The sequence below is a fragment of the Haliotis asinina genome, chromosome 4 (genome assembly GCF_037392515.1).
Source record: "Haliotis asinina isolate JCU_RB_2024 chromosome 4, JCU_Hal_asi_v2, whole genome shotgun sequence".
In the NCBI taxonomy this organism is placed as follows: domain Eukaryota; kingdom Metazoa; phylum Mollusca; class Gastropoda; order Lepetellida; family Haliotidae; genus Haliotis; species Haliotis asinina.
Window position 1 is genome coordinate 3,956,122 of NC_090283.1, and position 23,150 is coordinate 3,979,271.

Genomic DNA, 23,150 nt, shown 5'->3' on the forward strand with positions numbered 1-23,150 from the left:
TATGACTAACGTCATTGTAAAATAACAATAAACAGAGTAACACAACTATGTGGTTGGTTCGTGTTGTATGTAAATCAAATGGAAAACTTCCCTTTCCAAGAAGGTACGCCTTTGTCATCTGATCAGCAGCGAGATGAACACGTTTCTGATGTATTTATCGACACTGAGCTGTCACTCTGAACGATGGTCGCTGTTTCAGTGAGGTTTCAACTTCCTTTGGGCATGATGAAAACATACAGCCTGTTTGTGAAACATGAATTTTATATGGAAACTCATATTGCACAGTGTTATGAAATCGTTTGATATTTGATCATTCTTATCATTGCTCAAATGTTATTTTTTGAAAATGACTTGTGTATAATCAATATTGGATGACTACATGTCGTGTCGTCGTCTGAACTGCCAAATTCGTTCAGTGAGCATGAAAAGAACCTTCAGTTTCGCACTAATTATTTGTGACATTTCATCTTCACCATATGTGAAAATGGGTTTGTGGTAGGTCTGCATGACTTCCGTCTTCCCTCCTCCATCGGGAGAAACATTATGATCTAGCAGTTAACAAACATATAACTTTTGGAATCATCTCCCATAGTCTGTTGTTTTTCTCGTACTTTATATCGTATCTATACATCTGTAAACATTTTAGGAGAGATGTTTCAAGGAATGTTTCATAAGTTACTCGCCTGTTTAATAACCTGTCTGCAACATTTCTGTCCGCAGCAAAATTGTTTTGTATCGGCTTTTCGTAAATAGGGTAGACGATGTCTCCTTGGGAGCTCGTGCTTAGTAATCAGAACTCATGTGGCCATTCCGACAATCCACCATAAGATATACTCTTGAAGTTACCATGCTGGATACACGGCAGAATGGTAGAGATACGTGAAAAAGTTGAAATACGAATAACAAAGATATTGCCGTGCTAGATGGTAGTTCTCTGTGCCTGTTCAACATGGAGATTACGAACTCTGATTCTGAAGTGGGCATATTGGGTACAGTAACTGGCACTGATGGATGCAGAATAAAAATGCCTCCATCTTGGTGGATGTCCAGTGTTGAGATGAGCAGGCTACATACTTCCAACGCCTCTGCCAAGGTGAATGTTGTGGGATTTATATCCATAATATTGACAACCCAGATGCTCCGAAATTATAATCACTTACATCAACCCAAATGTCACAGGAAATGACACTGTATACATTTAAAGCTTGTACGGAAGATTAAAAAATGCATCCCCAGGTCTTGGCACCGAAGGGACAATTGCTGCGCCTCATACACTTCAAGAGGTGATCACGGCAATAATGCCACGTGTTCATGGTACGTGACTGTATCAATTAAGGAAAAACATGGTAGCCTCGCTCTCTCTCCTGCAGATCCGTGAAGATTCAGACAAAGTTTTCGTCAACCCATGGAGGTGACGGCAGGTCTGGCTTAGCCCGCTCTGATGCATACATAAACGTCAGTCCCTAGTGTGTTGATCGATGCTCAATGTGTCAATCACTCGGTTGTCGGCTCCACCGACTACCATTATGCAGTTGATGAATATTTTGTTAAAGCTCAACCAAACGTATTGCATCGTTAAAGATGCTTTGATATAAGTCTACTTTATTTCCATGAATTGGCATTTTATTAATGATACAGCTTTTTCTGTTGTTTCAGAACTACAACTGGAGAACGGCTCTTTACATTTTCACGGTGTGATTGTGAGATACAGAAATTTCAGCCTGAATAATTAAAGAGATCTAGGATAAACATCTTTATATTCATTTTGCATTAGTTTTCGTTTTGTGTTGACATCAGTACATAAGAGACATCGTCAGCAGTATTAAATACAGAAGTGGTAATAGCATAACGTCAACTACAGCAACAGTACTTTCAAATACAGAAGTGATAAGGGCCATAACGTCGACTATAGAAACAGTATTAAATACAGAAGTGGTTATAGCATAACGTCATCTACAGCAGTGGTATTAAATACAGAAATGGTAATAGCATAACGTCATCTACAGCAGTGGTATTAAATAGAGAAGTGGTTATAGCATAACGTCATCTACAGAAACAGTATTAAATACAGAAGTGGTTATAGCATAACGTCATCTACAGCAGTGGTATTAAATACAGAAATGGTAATAGCATAACGTCATCTACAGCAGTGGTATTAAATAGAGAAGTGGTTATAGCATAACGTCATCTACAGAAACAGTATTAAATACAGAAGTGGTTATAGCACAACTTCATCTACAGCAGTGGTATTAAATACAGAAATGGTAATAGCATAACGTCATCTACAGCAGTGGTATTAAATAGAGAAGTGGTTATAGCATAACGTCATCTACAGAAACAGTATTAAATACAGAAGTGGTTATAGCATAACGTCATCTACAGCAGTGGTATTAAATACAGAAATGGTAATAGCATAACGTCATCTACAGAAACAGTATTAAATACAGAAGTGGTTATAGCATAACGTCATCTACAGCAGTGGTATTAAATACAGAAGTGGTTATAGCATAACGTCATCTACAGCAGTGGTATTAAATACAGAAGTGGTTATAGCATAACGCCATCTACAGCAGTGGTATTAAATACAGAAGTGGTTATAGCATAACGCCATCTACAGCAGTGGTATTAAATACAGAAGTGGCAATAGCATAACGTCATCTACAGCAGTGGTATTAAATACAGAAGTGGCAATAGCATAACGTCATCTACAGCAGTGGTATTAAATACAGAAGTGGCAATAGCATAACGTCATCTACAGCAGTGGTATTAAATACAGAAGTGGTTATAGCATAACGTCATCTACAGCAGTGGTATTAAATACAGAAGTGGCAATAGCATAACGTCATCTACAGCAGTGGTATTAAATACAGAAGTGGCAATAGCATAACGTCATCTACAGCAGTGGTATTAAATACAGAAGTGGTTATAGCATAACGTCATCTACAGCAGTGGTATTAAATACAGAAGTGGCAATAGCATAACGTCATCTACAGCAGTGGTATTAAATACAGAAGTGGCAATAGCATAACGTCATCTACAGCAGTAGCGTTAAATACAGCAGTGGTATTAAATACAGAAGTGGCAATAGCATAACGTCAGTGATGATGATGTTCGCCGTGATCAGTCCTCCCAGTTATGTGTAGACTGGATGTCTCCAGAGTTACGTTTGTTAGCCAACCTATAAGGATTAGTTCTTTATGTTATCAAGAACCCTTGACTCACAGAATCGGCACGAAACATTACCTCAGTAATAAGTGTACTGATGTGTGAAATGAAGGCTTCAGTCAATGTAGTGGTGTGTGTGATGGCGTTGTCGGGACTACGGGCCCCTTCCCCTGTAGCAAAACATTCCTGACAATTGATCATTATGAAACACAGTCTTATGAACTTATATCAAATCTAAACAGAAACAAAGACTTCCACACCTGGAAAATCAGTAAGTACCCTGGTATTTCACACTAAACTGACGGGCAAAAAAAAAGTATCACAAAAAGTTATGCCAAATTTCAAAGAATTTTTTGTTGGTAAATTGTAGACGGCAATATGTCTTCCCAACGCAACAATTTGATACCTGTTGTGAAATTCACGAGCACGTCCTCAATACAAAGTCGAAGGGGTCAGTTATATAAACCCTGATTTTGGGCTTCTGTCAGAGTTTCTCATGCACAAAACGTATAAAACTTAGTGTGCGGGCAGGCTACACATGAAGTTTGAAAAGGATCACCTCAGATATGGAACGAGTATCAGCAGTTGAACGTGAGAGGGTCATAGGTATGCACCAGATGGGGTCGATAAACGCCAACGTTGCAAGAACCTTCGGCTGCACCCATGTTGCCGTCTGAAGACTGCTGTAACGTTACAGGCAGTTGGGCCAGACACAGGACAGACCAAGAAGTGGGAGGCCGCGAGTAACAACATCAGCTGAAGATCGGCATTTGAGGACGTTACAACTGAGTTACCGTTTTCTGACGGTAACGTCATCAGTCGCTAATTCAACTGATAACAGCGTCAGTCGATACCCAGACGTTTTCGGGTAGCAGGTATCATGTCCTACAGACCATTCGAAGGACAGGTATTGACCCGTGAAGACAAACGTCACAGATTGCGTGGTCCTCAGTTGTTTGTCGTTGGCAGCGACGTGAACAACAACTTGAACGTTCTACAGTGGCCAGAACGTTCTCCAGACATGTTCCCGGTCGGGCACATGTGAGATGCAACGCCCTAACCCACCACAGAATAGACAGCAACTTGCTGAAGCCTCCAGGACAAACTGTGTCGCATACACGTGACCTTGTCCGGTGTTTGACGTCTTCGGTTAGAATGAGGTTGCGTGCCTGTATTGATGCAAGGGGTGGATATACTGGCTTCTAAGGTGATGGAAGTGAACATTAATTGTGTGTAGCTAAGTAGCTGCTTATCGTCTTTGTGATTGAAAACTAGTTTTCAAGACACCCAGTGAACTTGCGAATGCCTGACGCCACGTGCTCCTGTAGTATGCTCGTGATGTTAGCACAGGTTGAGTAAAGATGTTGTTAAAACCACGGTGTAATGTTTGTGTGCCTGGGTAACCTGGGTCAGTGATAATGACCTCTCGAAAACCTTGTGTACTTTCTTTTGCCGATCATTACATATTATATACTGAACATCATTGAAAACGCACCACCCCTAAAATTGTGGATTTCTAAGAGCAGAAGTGAGCAATCTATGTAAATTTTACATATTTGTGTAGACCAATGTTTGATAAAGAAAATAAGCAAAAAACAATCAAGCAAAACAGTGAAGATTTAATGCAGCTGACAATGAAATAAAGATGGGGTCAAAATGGAAATTCAGTAGCGTGTATGACCCCCGTTAGCAGCAACATAAGCTGTGCAACGTCTCCTCATTGAACGGATAAGTCTCTGAATAAAGTCCTGAGGCACTGCATTCCACTCTTGCTGCAAGGCATTGTCGAGTTCCCCAAGGTTGTTGATCTGCGGACGACGGGCGAGGCGTTGGCCGATGTAATCCCACAAGTGTTCGATGGGTGACAAATCTGGTGACAATGCAGGCCAATGAAGTAGAGGAATGTTGTTGTTAGCCAGATACTGTATCGAAGCACGTGCAGTGTGGGCTCGTGCATTGTCATGTTGAAATGTGTGCAGATCTTGATGCTGGTGAAAGAAGGGAACGACGTTGTTCTGAAGAATGTTGTCACGGTAGTAAACGACATTCACTCTGCCACGACAAACAATCAGAGCGGTTCTCTGGTGATAACTTATCCCTCCCCACACCATAATGCTGCCTCCACCCCACCGATCGGTTTGCACAACACAATCCTGATGATAACGTTCACCCCGTCGACGCCATACCCGTAGACGCCCGTCAGCATTTCGCAAGTGAAAACGCGACTCGTCGGAGAACACCACACCATGCCAACGTCGTAACAACCACACACGATGCTGTTCAGCCCATTGTCGGCGTTCACGGCGATGCCTGTCAGTCAGGATGGGTCCAACGTAAGGACGTCGACAACGTAACCCTGCCGCACGGAGACGGCGTCGGACGGTGGAAGCGCTGATCAAACCACGTCGACCCTGGACAGCGTTGGCGGTTCTTTCAGCAGGCAAGGTTCGATCCCGAATATGGCGCTGTACAATGTCTCGATCTTGACGAGGGGTGGTAACACGTGCCTGACCTGGGCGTTGCCGGTCCCTGCTGGTTCCTGTTTGTTGGTATCTGTTAGCAAGCCTCAGAATGGTCGAATGATGACACCCAAATCGTCGTGCAATGTTTCTGCTTGAAGCGCCGACCTGCAACATACCCAAGGCCTGTTCTCGTTCCTCTGGTGACAATCTTGGCATGGCGAAAAAACTTTACTTACGAAAGTACTGCGAAAATGAGAACGGTTTTGTGCCGAAGGTCATTTATACCCCTGAACAGCATGCTTTCTGCATGCAATTTGTGCCCTTCGTGTGTGATGTGCATGAATTTTGTTGTTTTCATGTGATGTGTTCGATGATGTGTTCGAACGATGTTTTTTACTGTAGAGCGTTATTTACGATCTAGTGTGTTATTGTCAAAATTCCCACCATTAATTTTCCATTTCCAAAAGATTCTATTGCCTTATTTCAAAATTTACAGGTGGTGCGTTTTCAATGATGTTCAGTCATTAAAAGGCAGACTAACTAACTAAAGGGTTACACTACTCAAACAAATATTGAGTATGAATTTTGAGTAACATGGCACTGATACACATGTATGACCCTAATTCGATTAGCTTTTATTCCATACTGAAGTGTGATGTCGAGTTTATGGACGCCGCTTTGACGTATGTTTCAACATCTGGGTTAGCATAACTATGTTTCTTTGCCCTCTCACTATTTCCAGCGTTACTGGATCCTGATTCATGGATGTAATGATTCATGGACGTCCAGTCTAAAAATTAGCTCTAAAGGCTTTGTAAGTTCATGCCTGCACTGCCCCTACCTAGCCGACGCGCAGTCTTCGGTCATATTCGTTGTTAAAGTGCATGTCAGTCTGAGTCACCGTGAATTACTTCCTTATCTCATACGGGAGTTCGCCCATGTCCAGGAAACAAGGAAGCCTCTGTTCAACACTTCAACAGGACATCGTTACAAATATTGTTGACATATATGTATATGTATTAATATGTGAGGTGTTATAATATAGCACGCACACACACACATCCGCACACACAACCGCACACACCCGCACACACACACACACACACAGAGAGAGAGAGAGAGACAGAGAGAGAGAGAGAGAGAATACATAGTCCCCATTATTGCTGTTTGTCGATACAAGCCTTATAGAAACTGGCCAGTCCAGAAACTACAATATATGCAAAGGACCACAATATGCAATATTTATTTCAAGAACAAAACATTTCTAGATTTTCTCTTGTCTTTTCTCTGCTGTCAATCACAGTTCAAATCTTTACACATCTTGACCCTCAAGTCTTACAAAACGCTTACAAATGAGGCATTAGATATAAACCAACTGCAGTACGCTTGTCTTGAGGAAAGGAAGAAACTGTTGAACACCGGCATGTATTAAAATCCAAACGGTCCTCACGTTTGAAGAGTTAATGCACTTTCTGTTTTCTCGTTCTGGAATCCTACAGTCCTACAGTCGATGGTGATCTACAGCCTGTTTGTATATTATAATGTCCCGAATAGTCTGCTGAATAACTGCACTCTGCTTCTATGCTTATATTTGCTCTGCACCGTCTCGGTATGGTCTTTGAAGTCCCATTCCTCACGCAGTTCCTGCTAGAGTTGCGGCACTGGTTGACGATCATCAACACGTCGGCCGAGGTCATCACATACATACTTCATGGGGACTGAGGGCGGGTGAATTGAAGGCCGTAGAACCACTGTTATGTTTTTATTCTGAAGATGCTCAAACAACTCAATAATCTGAACAATGTGAATCCTACAATTCCGTCTCTGCACCGAATAGCAGCCTTAATAGCACAAAGGTTTCTGTGCGTAGGATATGTTCACCTACATCGTAACACACCCATCATATTGGTTAACCTTGGCGACACAACTCTGTTGAAAAGGTTAATTGCGAAGGCGAAAGACACGCAGTCTTCCAACGCATCACCTATACTGAAAGCAGGATTCTTCATATACGTTGTGTAGATTCCAGAATCGGACGTGATTGCACGGAGCCGTCGATATCGACGTTGCAGCGTCTGAGTCCCGCTCCTGGCTACGAATACGAATGGTTTACGCCGACACTCCCTACAAACCTGGTACTAACCCTGACACTCTCTACAAACCTGGCACTAACCCTGACATTTTCTACAAACCTGGCACTAACCCTAACCCTAACCCTAACCCTCTCTACAAAACTGGCACTGCAGCTGCAGTTGCAGTTGGATTCCACAACTGAAGTCACCTGATGTAACTATCCCACGCTGCAGTAGTAATCCGTAGCCTGGCGGATCTTGTGTAGAATTGGTCTCTTGATACTGTGTTATTAACGACTGATGTTATATATCGAGGTGACGCGCAATGACAAATTGAGACTCCAGACCCAATAACTGTCTTATACAGACGATGTCCCTTCTAACGATTCCTCAAGATAACCACGTGCATATTGCGAATCACTTTTTCTTCAAGACAATTCCTTTCGAGGGTAAACGCGACCCGTGAAGGTCCCGGGGTAGAATAGGCCGTTATGATGCGACTAACGGGATCGGGTGGTCAGACTCGCTGGTTTACACATGTCATCATTTTCCAATTGCGCAGACCGATGTTCATGTTGTTGATCACTGGATTGTCAGCTCCATATTCGATTATTTACAGACCGCCGCCATGTAGCTGTAATATTGCTGAGTGCTGATGTAAAACTAACCTCACTCACTCGAAGGTAAACACACTTTAAACTTTCCGTAGATACATTTTTGTCGTTCCGTTCACACAAGCCTACATTGTAATCTCCGTCAAACACTAAATGTCACATACCAGTATCACCTATGCGTTTCCTAGGAGGGAGAGTATATAATACATTCTTAGCATCAGTAGGAGGGAAAACTTAGCCCGTTATATCTTTTCTGTTTCACTTTCCCGAACTATTGATAACATGGAGCGACATTAACAGTCCCTTAAAATCAAGTGTAACTATTTACATTTCTTTACAAACTGATGTTTTGGTTTCGGAATTCGTATAACGCGGACAGTTCAAACGGGCTCAAAGTACAAAGGCATGTCAGTATTCTGTGGCCTGTTGAACCTGTTTAGTTTGGTGTCTGTGCTTCACCTCCATGAAAATGTGATGAACAGTGACACAACTTTAAACAGGAGAACGTCAGTCAATCAGCGTGGCGTGTGTATTGGCGTTAACAAGTTAAAAACAGCAAGTCCCAGGACTATCACAGAATCAATATGAATGAACAATCCCCCTTTCGTCTCTTGACATCTTGGCTGTTATACAATGAAAAGCAAACGAAACCTTATATATAGATGGCATAGTAACTGGTGTAATGGATAAATCGATGATCTTAACAGACAAGGACACATTGGAAAGATAACAGAATATTTTGACAAATATTTGTTCATCACGTCACTTGGTGTTGCTTGTCACTTCCTATTAAAAAAATGACGTCACTTAAAGGAACCGAAGCCAATATCCGGTGTTACCACCGTTTGCATTCACAACTGCTGCACATCAGTTTTTTAACACACACACACACACACACACACACACACACACACACACACACACACACACACACACACACACACACACACACACACACACACACACACACACACACACACACACCGCTCTCCCCCACCCCACAAGCACCCCACCTTGAAGCGGATGAATCTAGCGTAACACTATTGTCCCGAAATGCTTTACTTCATTAAACGTTTTCTTTATGTACTTTATCTTATTTTCAACTTCGAGAGGTATCAGTATTGACACGTGTTCGTTTGGATGACTGTCAGTTACATGACGCACTCTATGTATTGGCCAAGGAAATGTTGATGTGCAGAGGTGCAGCGTATTTTCTTTTCCCGAGAGACTACAAGATTTTATATGAATTTTCCGTAACCATCATATGTACTGAATGTGAAAATGCCACCATTTATTTGTCATTGCCATCAACAGGATACAATGGATCCTGTGTTACCTCAACTACACCTTCCACAACAATGTACTCCTTAAGCAACTCCCGAGAAACACTTACCGACCTACACAACATTTGAAGTGACGTGAAAAACTTATTTCTGAGTGTAGAAAGTTATCTATTACCTCTTATTACATGTACACGCATATTTGATAAAACTTCTAAAACTGTATAAATATATCAAACCTGTGATATTTACTATCTATATTGTCGACTGGGGAAGCTGTGGAAACACAAAACGTCCTCTATGCTAAAAATATTGAATTTGTTACTGAAGTGAGAGATAGATGCACACGAGATAAACAGATAAATGAATGAAGACATCCTCTTCCTGGGGATGTCGACCAGAGTCACTGTGCATGATTCAGAGGATGTCTAATTATGTTCATCGAAGATTCACAAACAAACTTTTCAGAATTTTGGATAAAACCGGTCCAGGATCAAAACATGGAGGAGTGATAGGGGGAAATAGTAACTGTTGTAACGCACATCTAATTGTGGCGCACAAGGTGTGATCTGAATATATAACACGACAAATTAATGTACGCGATGCATCCACGATGATGTATGGTAATATATGCGAATATCAATGTATACAGTGTATACAGGGTACGCCCTGTGGTGCATGGCAAAACATGCGAAACGAACTATCAAAGTTTGGGTCTCAGAGAGCCTGGAACGTTACTCTGTCACCATGTGTCCTTGACAGGTTATTGCTATTATCATTGTTATTAGTTTCCGAAGAAACTGGCTTTTGCTTTCTTTTGCTTCGGGTTTAGAATACATAAAATGTAAACTGTAACATTATACATATTTTGAATGGAGGATTCTTAAACGGTTTGCATTCATCCTTCAGTATAAACTTCGTCAGATTTGTCGCCTTGATGGCGGTTGTAAATTCATTTTCATTTCGATGACAGAAGGACATTTGAAAGTACATTAACCTATCCCTCGAAATCAAATGACAAGTAATGTTTAACTTTTTGTACTACATTGTCCCTTCTATTTTTGACCAGGGACGGTGGGTAGGCTCATGGTTTAGGCGTTCTCTCGTCACACTGGTGACCCGTGTTCGACTCCCCACAAGAGGAATCCCAACTCTGATGTGACATTGCTAGAATGTTGCTAAGAGTCATAAATATTAATTTACTCACTATGTGACTCCATTACAGTGCAGTGTTCGAAATAACCGCCAGCCTGGAGACCCAGCACCGGTTGTTATTGTATCGGGCCGGCAGTTTCAAATATCCGCAGGCCCTTATGTCCTTCAGTAAATTATATGTCGGTTATTTTTCAGCTGTGATATTTCCCCCTTTTCCTTCAGTAACGTTCAAATCATCCACGATCCATCATTAATTTACTGGTATACTTCCTGGTATTTCAGCGCTTTGGCGTAGGAATGTCAACAACAGTCAAACAAATACAAACTCCCACGTGTGCCATAGACTTCGCTTGATTCTGCAGAATCAGTGTGAAACTATGTACAATGTAGTCTACTTTGTTTGTATTGGTTTGGCTTTAACCAAATGGGCCTGCAGATTTCATTCAGGGCCTGTAGATTTTAAAGCCTGCGGGTTGCAGAAGGCCTTGATGGCCAGGTAGTAAATCAAAGTATCGCAAACACTGTTGCAGAGCATGCTAAGCTAGCTCGTCTGTTAATGTATGGTTCATGGAGCACCGCGCATGTTACCCGTCGTTGATAAGATTTATTGCTATCATAGTCATCTAGTCTAACCATGTGTTCTTTCGGACCGTATCATTCAATCCCAAAACCTATTCTTTCATTACATTAAAGTGTGCGACTCTGTTAAAAGGCTTCAGTATCAATGTATTTGTACTTGGCCTGGATGGTGGTTCTAAATTCATTTCTATTTCCATGAAACAAGGACACACTTTAAACATATGAAAATACATGTACATTTGGGTTAAAATTAAAGTTTATATTTCAAAATCAAAGTTTAATTTATAACTACTTGAACTAATTTTCATTGATTAATCTTCTTCCCTAATTTTATGGCAGTGATGTAAACCTATTACACTTAACTCATTAGTAGAATAGTGTGTAGACCTCATTGACTTTATTCACACCTGGCAGCTGTGAACCGATGGAGGTCAGCATATAATCTGTGTAGTGGCGTGCAGTGTGCAGTGTGCTAAATCAATCTTAATCCTGCCGTAAGAGTAGTTTCCATATCTCCAAAGATTAATGAAGCAAAAATGGATTCCACTATGGATATGTGTGGGTTCATCGGCATTTTCGGCGGCTTTAAGTTGATAATTTTCTTTACACATACTGACGAGCCGAGTCAGACACAAACTTTCTTCCATCATGAGAAGGAAAAACATAGACACTTGAGTTTACTGTCTGCCTTGCTTTCTTCATAAAACGTATGTTTCCAGTTTCCAGACACTTCATGTTCATGTTTATTTCCTTGAATAGTTTGAATGTGTTTGATTAATTATTTGCACAGTTGAACCTGAAAACAGTTTCATCTCTCGTAGTTTTCTGAATGTAGGTTCACATGTAAATGTCACGACAGGAACGCGTGTGTTGTTTTGATGTGTTGAACTTTGTTTATGAACTTTGATCCTATTCACGACAAGGACACTTTGTACTCAGATATATCACTGCAGTCAGTCAGCAGAGCTTGCATGTCTGCTTCAACACAGTCGTGTAAGCTGGACACTGTCCATTTAGTGCTGTATACTGACATTCTATAGCCTAGCATTATGAAGTGTACACTTGTCTGTTGGTATTGCCCTTGGTTAGCGGCCCAATGTACCACAGACATGACTCATGCTAAAACTCTCTCGAGGAAATTCGTATTCAAAACATTGTCGATAACACATATAGTTTATTTAATGCTAACATAATGCAGTATCGCGTGTGGTAGTAGGTCGTACTGTTCTGTGCTGTGCAACTTGTGTCGCTACCGTCGGCAGCATGACAGACGTTGCTAATACAAACCGTTTCCTCGAGGAAACCTGCATGCATGACATTGTTCACAGGAATTAATTGATGATTATTATTTGTATACGAACCAGTCTGTCATTGTGTGATCACAGGCCTTGTGACAGTTTCTTTCACCATAGTCGTTCAGGACAGACGGCAGCTCAATATTGAAACATTCGGAAACGTCCATTGTCCTCTGTATTGAGCGTGTTTCTATAAGAGTTTAGGAGGAGTTGGTAACTGTGATCCGCCAGGGTGTTACAACAAACTGAAAAACTCCTGTACAGACATATTATTCTACGCACTTGTTTATGTCTTGTCACACACATCTATAGGTGAATGTGGAGAACACACTGGCAAGAAATCGAAACAAACACTCGTGTTCAAATATTTCAGTGTGGTGGACACTAAAAGACATGTGCAAATCTAGAACTGTGGTGACATTAGCTATCAACAACATTCTATGTGACAGAAACAAATGGTTTCTGGTTCTTGCTATTCACGTTGTATTGTAGCCAGTGGGCAAAAGCAAGAAGCAGTTGAATCACTGCCCATTGTATGATAAGTGTTAGTCATTTTTATATGATCAATCTTTCCCCATCAAACGTTATGCCTGACGGGCACTAGGGTGGTCCTGCGGTTAAAGCGTTCACTCGTCACGCGAAGGTTCTATTCTCCACATTGGTATAATGTGTGAAGCCCAGTCTTGTGTCCCCTGCTGTAATATTGCAGGAATAGTGATATCTCGGTATAGTAGGACTGGTACGGTATACCAGTGATTTCTCCACACAGTATACCAGTGATTTCTCCACACAGTATACCAGCGACATCTCCACACAGTATACCAGCGACATCTCCACACAGTATACCAGTGATATCTCCACACAGTATACCAGTGATATCTCCACACAGTATACCGGGGATATCTCCACACAGTATACCAGTGATATCTCCACACAGTATACCAGTGATATCTCCACACAGTATACCGGGGATATCTCCACACAGAATGCCAGCGATATCTCCACACAGTGTACCGGGGATATCTCCACACAGTATATCAGTGATTTCTCCACACAGTATACCAGTGATTTTTCCACACAGTATACCAGTGATATCTCCACACAGTATACCAGTGATTTTTCCACAGAGTATACCAGCGATATCTCCACACAGTGTACCAGTGACATCTCCACACAGTATACCAGCGATATCTCCACACAGTATACCAGTGATTTCTCCACACAGTATACCAGTGATATCTCCACACAGTATACCAGTGATATCTCCACACAGTATATCAGTGATATCTCCACACAGTACACCAGTGATATCTCCACACAGTGTACCAGTGATATCTCCACACAGTATACCAGTGACATCTCCACACAGTATACCAGTGATATCTCCACACAGCATACCAGTGATATCTCCACACAGTATACCAGTGACATCTCCACACAGTATACCAGTGATATCTCCACACAGTATACCAGTGATATCTCCACACAGTATGCCAGTGATATCTCCACACAGTATACCAGTGATTTCTCCACACAGTATACCAGCGATTTTTCCACACAGTATGCCAGCGATATCTCCACACAGTATACCAGTGACATCTCTACACAGTATACCAGCGATATCTCCACACAGTATACCAGTGACATCTCTACACAGTATACCAGCGATTTTTCCACACAGTATGCCAGTGATATCTCTACACAGTATACCAGCGATTTTTCCACACAGTATGCCAGCGATATCTCCACACAGTATACCAGTGATTTCTCCACACAGTATACCAGCGATTTTTCCACACAGTATGCCAGCGATATCTCCACACAGTATACCAGTGACATCTCCACACAGTATGCCAGCGATATCTCCACACAGTATACCAGTGACATCTCTACACAGTATACCAGCGATATCTCCACACAGTATACCAGTGATTTTTCCACACAGTATGCCAGCGACATCTCCACACAGTATACCAGCGATATCTCCACACAGTATACCAGTGATTTTTCTAGACAGTATACCAGTGATATCTCCACACAGTATACCAGTGATATCTCCACACAGTATACCAGCGACATCTCCATACAGTATGCCAGTGATATCTCCACACAGTATACCAGCGATATCTCCACACAGTATACCAGCGATATCTCCACACAGTATACCAGTGATTTTTCCACACAGTGTGCCAGCGATATCTCCACACAGTATACCAGTGACATCTCTACACAGAATACCAGCGATATCTCCACACAGTATACCAGTGATTTTTCCACACAGTATGCCAGCGACATCTCCACACAGTATACCAGCGATATCTCCACACAGTATACCAGTCATTTTCCCAGACAGTATACCAGTGATATCTCCACACAGTATACCAGTGATATCTCCACACAGTATACCAGCGACATCTCCATACAGTATGCCAGTGATATCTCCACACAGTATACCAGCGATATCTCCACACAGTATACCAGCGATATCTCCACACAGTATACCAGTGATTTTTCCACACAGTGTGCCAGCGACATCTCCACACAGTATACCAGTGATTTTTCCACACAGTATACCAGTGATTTTTCCACACAGTGTACCAATGATTTTTCCACACAGTGTGCCAGCGACATCTCCACACAGTATACCAGTGATATCTCCACACAGTTTACCAGTGATTTTTCCACACAGTATACCAGTGATATCTCCACACAGTATACCAGTGATATCTCCACACAGTATACTAGTGATATCTCCACACAGTATACCAGTGATATCTCCACACAGTATACCAGTGATATCTCCACACAGTACACCAGTGATTTCTCCACACAGTATACCAGTGATATCTCCACACAGTATACCAGTGATATCTCCACACAGTATATCAGTGATATCTCCACACAGTACACCAGTGATATCTCCACACAGTGTACCAGTGATATCTCCACACAGTATACCAGTGACATCTCCACACAGTATACCAGTGATATCTCCACACAGCATACCAGTGATATCTCCACACAGTATACCAGTGACATCTTCACACAGTATACCAGTGATATCTCCACACAGTATACCAGTGATATCTCCACACAGTATGCCAGTGATATCTCCACACAGTATACCAGTGATTTCTCCACACAGTATACCAGCGATTTTTCCACACAGTATGCCAGCGATATCTCCACACAGTATACCAGTGACATCTCTACACAGTATACCAGCGATATCTCCACACAGTATACCAGTGACATCTCTACACAGTATACCAGCGATTTTTCCACACAGTATGCCAGTGATATCTCTACACAGTATACCAGCGATTTTTCCACACAGTATGCCAGCGATATCTCCACACAGTGTACCAGTGATTTCTCCACACAGTATACCAGCGATTTTTCCACACAGTATGCCAGCGATATCTCCACACAGTATACCAGTGACATCTCCACACAGTATGCCAGCGATATCTCCACACAGTATACCAGTGACATCTCTACACAGTATACCAGCGATATCTCCACACAGTATACCAGTGATTTTTCCACACAGTATGCCAGCGACATCTCCACACAGTATACCAGCGATATCTCCACACAGTATACCAGTGATTTTTCTAGACAGTATACCAGTGATATCTCCACACAGTATACCAGTGATATCTCCACACAGTATACCAGCGACATCTCCATACAGTATGCCAGTGATATCTCCACACAGTATACCAGCGATATCTCCACACAGTATACCAGCGATATCTCCACACAGTATACCAGTGATTTTTCCACACAGTGTGCCAGCGATATCTCCACACAGTATACCAGTGACATCTCTACACAGAATACCAGCGATATCTCCACACAGTATACCAGTGATTTTTCCACACAGTATGCCAGCGACATCTCCACACAGTATACCAGCGATATCTCCACACAGTATACCAGTCATTTTCCCAGACAGTATACCAGTGATATCTCCACACAGTATACCAGTGATATCTCCACACAGTATACCAGCGACATCTCCATACAGTATGCCAGTGATATCTCCACACAGTATACCAGCGATATCTCCACACAGTATACCAGCGATATCTCCACACAGTATACCAGTGATTTTTCCACACAGTGTGCCAGCGACATCTCCACACAGTATACCAGTGATTTTTCCACACAGTATACCAGTGATTTTTCCACACAGTGTACCAATGATTTTTCCACACAGTGTGCCAGCGACATCTCCACACAGTATACCAGTGATATCTCCACACAGTTTACCAGTGATTTTTCCACACAGTATACCAGTGATATCTCCACACAGTATACCAGTGATATCTCCACACAGTATACTAGTGATATCTCCACACAGTATACCAGTGATATCTCCACACAGTATACCAGTGATATCTCCACACAGTATACCGGTGATATCTCCACACAGTTTACCGGCGATATCTCCACACAGTATATGCACGTGGTACTCGAACATGGAGACACTGATTTATATGTATTCAAATATATACTCTAGTCACAAATGTACGATGGAACCGTCTTTCAGCAGAGATTCCATATGGATGTTGAAAGAGTTTAGTCTCTTCAACTGTCATAGGCAGTGTGATAGGTGCACATATCTAACGTTCAGTGTTAAATGTATGCTGACTTCGACCATCTACTGAGACTATCAGTGTCCCTAGAAAACTGAATATTGACCTTTTTGTGTTTACCTATGTTCAGAAGATTTAAAAGGTGAAAAAAGGAATGAGTGTGTCATCATATCGTGATTAGTATTTTGGTATTTAAATTTATCTCCGTATTTGATAATTTGAAGTAGTGTAGTGATTCTGTTTGGTAAAATTTCATCGATAGCAACGGGGACATGAATGGCCATGGCTCCCAGTGGAGGGTACAGACAGTTATACCTTAAGCCACGTGGTAGATACTCATTTTTCAAATGATCATGATTTTGTTAAACAGTTAAACATGCAATAAGGTCCGAGTTAGAATTGGTCTTCAGGAGAACATGCCGGAAGAGTCGAATAACAGTCCCAGGTGGTTAGGCTCGCAATCTTGGTTGGCATATGTCATCGTATCTCAACTATATAAAGGCTCATGCTATTGATCACTAGATTGTCGAGTCAAGATTCGAATATTTACAAACTGCCGGCACATTGCTGAGATTGTAGCGTTAAACTTATCATGCTAATATGCATTCAGTTACAAGTCATGTCCTGTTCATTTTCACTTTCCTGAAATAGGGACATAGGGTTTCACATTCCAGAACACATTTACATTCCATTAAGAATTAACAAAATTCAAACCCAAAACAGTTTCATCTCTCATACTTATTGCATTAAATTTCCACTTCATTATCTGATGTTTGTTCAAATGTAAATGTCACGGCAGTGACGTGTGTGTTGTGTCAATGTGTTGAACTTTGTTTATGAATCGTGAACCTATTGACGTTATGGTGCGAACTTTGTACGAAACATATAATTAGTTACACATCGTTTGATGTGGACATTCTCCGTTACGTGATGTGGTCTGATATTTTAAAGCTAATAACATAATGCAGTGTCGCTCGTCAGCCTACAATATTGCGTTGTGCACGTTATGTAGCTACCCGACACACTACACCACACAGACATGACTAATACAACCTGCTCTCACTCTGTCGAAAGAAAAAAATGACATGCAAGACATTGTGGACAGGAAATTTAATGGTGATATATTAATCGTTTGCGAACCAGCATGTCTTTTGTGAGGACAAACTTTGTCACAATATCTTTCACCAAAGTCTTTCAATGATGATGGCGGCGCACTGTTGAAATGGCGTTCCATGTTTAAACGTGTGCATGTCAGACTGGGATTTGTGTTCGTGTAAAGGTTGTCTCTATTGAACTGGTTTCTATACACGATTTATACACTACAACTGCGTAACTTTGATCCGTAAGCTATGGTGTATCAACAAATTGAAAGAATACTCTGTATGGATATCTCAATGTAAGGATCTGTCTATAGCCAACCATAATGTAGAGAATACACAGGCGTTAGATCCTAATAAAGATCTCAGTACGGTTGAGTTATGAGCGCATGTAAGTTTGTAAAGAACACTCTTTACAAATGATGCATTCTTTTCACTTCGAACAAACTGGATATGTTTAAGTCTAGATCTGTTGTAATAGTTGCTGTCACAAACATGTTATGCCTTAGAAATGACCAGTGTTTGGTTCTCACTATTGACAGTGTTTTGTAGCCGAACTAAAGTCTATAGATAAGTTCACATTAGAACCAAGAAGCCATGAACAATACCTGTACGGGACGGGGTCTACAGGGGTGTTACGACGCCTCTATACATCTGTATGGTGGGATCGGAGCAACATGGACCCAGGACGCAAACATATCGCGTGTAAGTCATTCCACTGAGATTAGATGTATTTCTCAGAATAAGAAATCAAGGCCTGCGTTTGGCAACCAGGATATATTATCATGCAGCCTTTCAGGTCCCATCAGACCATGTGCCCTTCATCCCATAAGACCATGTGTTCTTCATCCGATAAGACCATGTGTCCTTCATACCATCACAACACGTGCCCTTCACGTCTTATCAAAACATTTGACCTTTTTCAAAGGTACGGATCGTTCACAGCTGACCATGTTAGCTACAGTATCATCAGTCTCTGAGAGCGTGTACATACGAGCATGATATGAATGGTGCAGGGGAGATTACTCTGGCAATGTTTGGTATACCACAGTCGCTGCTGACACTGCATTGTTAGCCTTCATTCAACAACAATGACAGGAACACCGTCACTCTGGATGTTGAAAGAATTGATTGTGGTTTACGATACAAGGGAGACTACTCCGTCAGGTTGCGTTCCACTACACTGGCAGTAACAGTACAATCACCTCACATGCGAGGTGCGGCTTTTGTCAGTCAACACTGTCACTATACCGGACGTATTCTCAGGCCCACGGTGTGCCTTGCAGGGGAGACCACTTTGTGCACCCTATCGTCAACACACAAAGTGAGAGGACTACCTCTTTCACTTTAGTGAAGTCTAATATCTTCACTGCCATAAAAACCACAAAAACAAACATTATTTGGCTCAATCATCATTTTCACTTAAACACTGACACAGTAAAGATATATGTAGCACAAAGACATTTACACAAGACAAATATACTTGTTGCAAGATATGACCTATCTCATTGAAACGAATATAATATAATAAAAAGCTAATAACTATATCGATGATATAAATAGAATATTGCCTCAGCTCGTGGCCATGACGATGTGGACAGATAGGATCGGCTGACATCACTGAAGAATCTCTGAAGGATCATACTTTTAACCTCAGGTTCATGGAAAATACAACACTGATATACCAACCTTATCAACTCAAATAAAACTTAATCTTCCCTAACCATCAGCAATGTTCGATATTTCAGTGGGGCGGGGAAAACACTTTGACAATCCCCTCATCATCAGATGATTATTTTAGTGGCTTCCAAGGTGCAAGTTTACCATATGAGTATGAGTTATCTCCCCTAACTTGGCAATGTTCAGACTTGCATCAAGCCTGTATTCTTTTTCAGAGACGTGCATGTGGTGACCATGACAAAGCACAAAATCATATGGACACAAGATCCCTTGTATGAAGAAACTTCTCAAGGATCTGATTCTGATATTACTTGATATTCAAGTGTTAAAAATGTTACCTTTGCACTTGTTTAATATTTCGAGTGGGTTAACATATACTTACCGAACTGATCAGTTGATGAATTTTGATATTCCACAATCCACTCTACTTGGATGACCTTTCGTGTAAATTCTTCTTCTGACTAAGCAGATCATATGTACCTAGAAACATGTAACTTACACGTTTGTATGATCTAAAGTACTAAAGCTGAGATATACAACAAAGATGGGCTATCGTCTTTTTGGTACAAATACAAAACACATTTTGAGGAATGTTACTTTAAACCCACATCCATCTGTAAAAGTGAACTCAGTCTTTCTTTTTTAAAAAATCTTTTATTACAAAAACTGGAAACCCTAAGTAAACGTGTAGCCACTTTGCATAAATCTTAACTCACTCACTCACTCACTTTTTGGGACCTGATAAAACTAATTGTAAAACTGAAGAAAAGCTGATTATATTTTACAACTGGCTTCTGGATTTTGCAGAATATTTTGTTTTAAAAATAGAAAGAATAGATTTACAATCTATCACTAAATATTTACTCAGGTCACTGTTTGTTATGAGGGAGGAGAGCAGCGAAATGGACAATCAGGTGTTCGAGAAAGGAAAAGGTAGCCACAGTACAGGTAAATTAATAAATACCTATATCGGTACTTGTGCACGCGCTTCTCGAACATCTGGTTGTCCCTTCCTCTGCACTCCTCCCTCGTAACAAACAGTGAACTATGTGTCTGCGTCAATATTTAATGATAGATTGTTAAACAACGGTTTCTTTTTATTTTTAGGACAAATGTTCAGAAAAACCATCACAAAGTTGGTATGATGTTTTTGATTATGATCACAGTTCAGTGAGTATTTAACAGTTATTAGTTAACAAGTTTGAATGCAATTCATCTGCTCGCTTTTGAGTGAGTGAGTGACTTGGGTTTCACGCCGCTTTTAGCAATAACATCCCAGTTATATGATGGAGAGGGAAACCAGACAATTGGCTTCACACATTGTACCCATGTGAAGCCGCTTTTGATCCAAACGTTCTCTAGTAAAGTGACTTCAGTAGCTAGAACTACACATACTATTTGGGCTTATTTCTAGGACCGCACGCTATTACCCGTAAACGTGTGAGTCTCAATACGGTTCTCGAACCATACGTATTGCATTATGTGTTTCTGAGAACCACAGGTGTAAAGAACATACATGAAGTTTGTTGTGATTATCTTTATGGTTTAAATAATAATCTATACAGACTTTCAGTCACAACTGATGCAATATTTTCTTTCGCTATTTCTATGACAAAGTGGAGTACTGTAAAGCTACAAATTGTAGAAAAAAGGAAAATAGAATTTCTGATTATGCATCCTAATTTTGAGGTTGCTGTTATCAGGACCATAACCTATATGTTCAGGGACTTATGTAGATATGGAAAACATGTACAATGCGTGCCACTCACTTTCAATCACTTTAGTTTTAGATATATCACGATATATGTATCTTAACACCAACACTTCTCTGTGCGTGCGTGCGTATGTGTGTTATAGTGGAATGTTATGAACTGTGTTTTTGTGTAAAAATGTTCATTTCAGGGCCCAGTTGTTAGTTTGTACGGGCACCTGATTCGCAAAATATTGCAATGCTATTGCAAATATATTTGCCAACACACAGTCTTACTTATTTCGTTAAATGTATGATATTTGAAGAGGAAACTAACTTGTCCCCCAAAGGGTGACGGGTGTACACAATCAGCGCGTCCAGGCGATTGCAAGAGGCAGTTTGGTGATCAGAGTTGCGCCCCTTTACTCTACCTGCCACCCGTGAATACACGATAGGTTGAGCAACCAGACTGGCTGCCACCGTGATTCTCAGTGTGTAGCTACCAAAACTGGAAACTCTCGTGTCTGCTTTACTCCGGGTGTTGTTCCCACATTAACCAGTCACGCCGCGGTGTAACTGAAATACTGACCAGACGTACGCAATCTCTTTAGTAACTCATTATAAAGATGGCATGTTTGATTGGCCGTAGATGACCTTTCTTAATTATGGGGGCACTCTCAAAGAAAGTGACTAGGTGTGACATTGCGGGAATATTGCTAACACTTGCGTAAAACTTCATTCACTCACTCTTCGGTACTTTGCACTCGCGTGTTACAAGGACATACACAAACATATGTTCTTGATGGGTGACACAAAGGTACCGAATTCATCGGAACAATTCTATTGAAATATTCGAACTGTATCATGTATTGTGTCTCACAGTCCACAAAGCACATTACTTCCCCTACTGCCAAGCCCTTCCTGCAACACAGTGTGTCTCAGCCCACGAAGCACATTATTTCCCCTACTGCTTAGTTCTCCCTACAACGTAGTCTGTCTCACAGTCCCCTAACCACATTATTTTCCCTACTGCCTAGCCCTCCCTGCAATGTAGTCTGTCTCACAGTCCCCTAACCACATTATTTTCCCTACTGCTTAGTCCTCCCTACAACGTAGTCTGTCTCACAGTCCCCGAACCACACTATTTCCCCTACTGCCTAGCTCTCCCTAGATCGTAATGTGTGTCACAGTCCCCGAACGGCATTATCTCCCCTACTGCCTTGCCTTCCCTGCAAATAATCTGTCTCACAGTCCCAGAACCGCATTATTTCCCCTACTGCCTCTCCCTTCCTGCAACGTAAAATGTCTCACAGTCCCTGAACCACATTATTTCCCCTACTGCCTAGCCTTCCCTGCAAAATAGTCTCTCTCACAGTCCCAGAACCGCATTATCTCCCCTACTCCCTAGCCGGTCATTGTCTGAACAGGTTAAAGAAACACATGTCTGTGAGTATGAT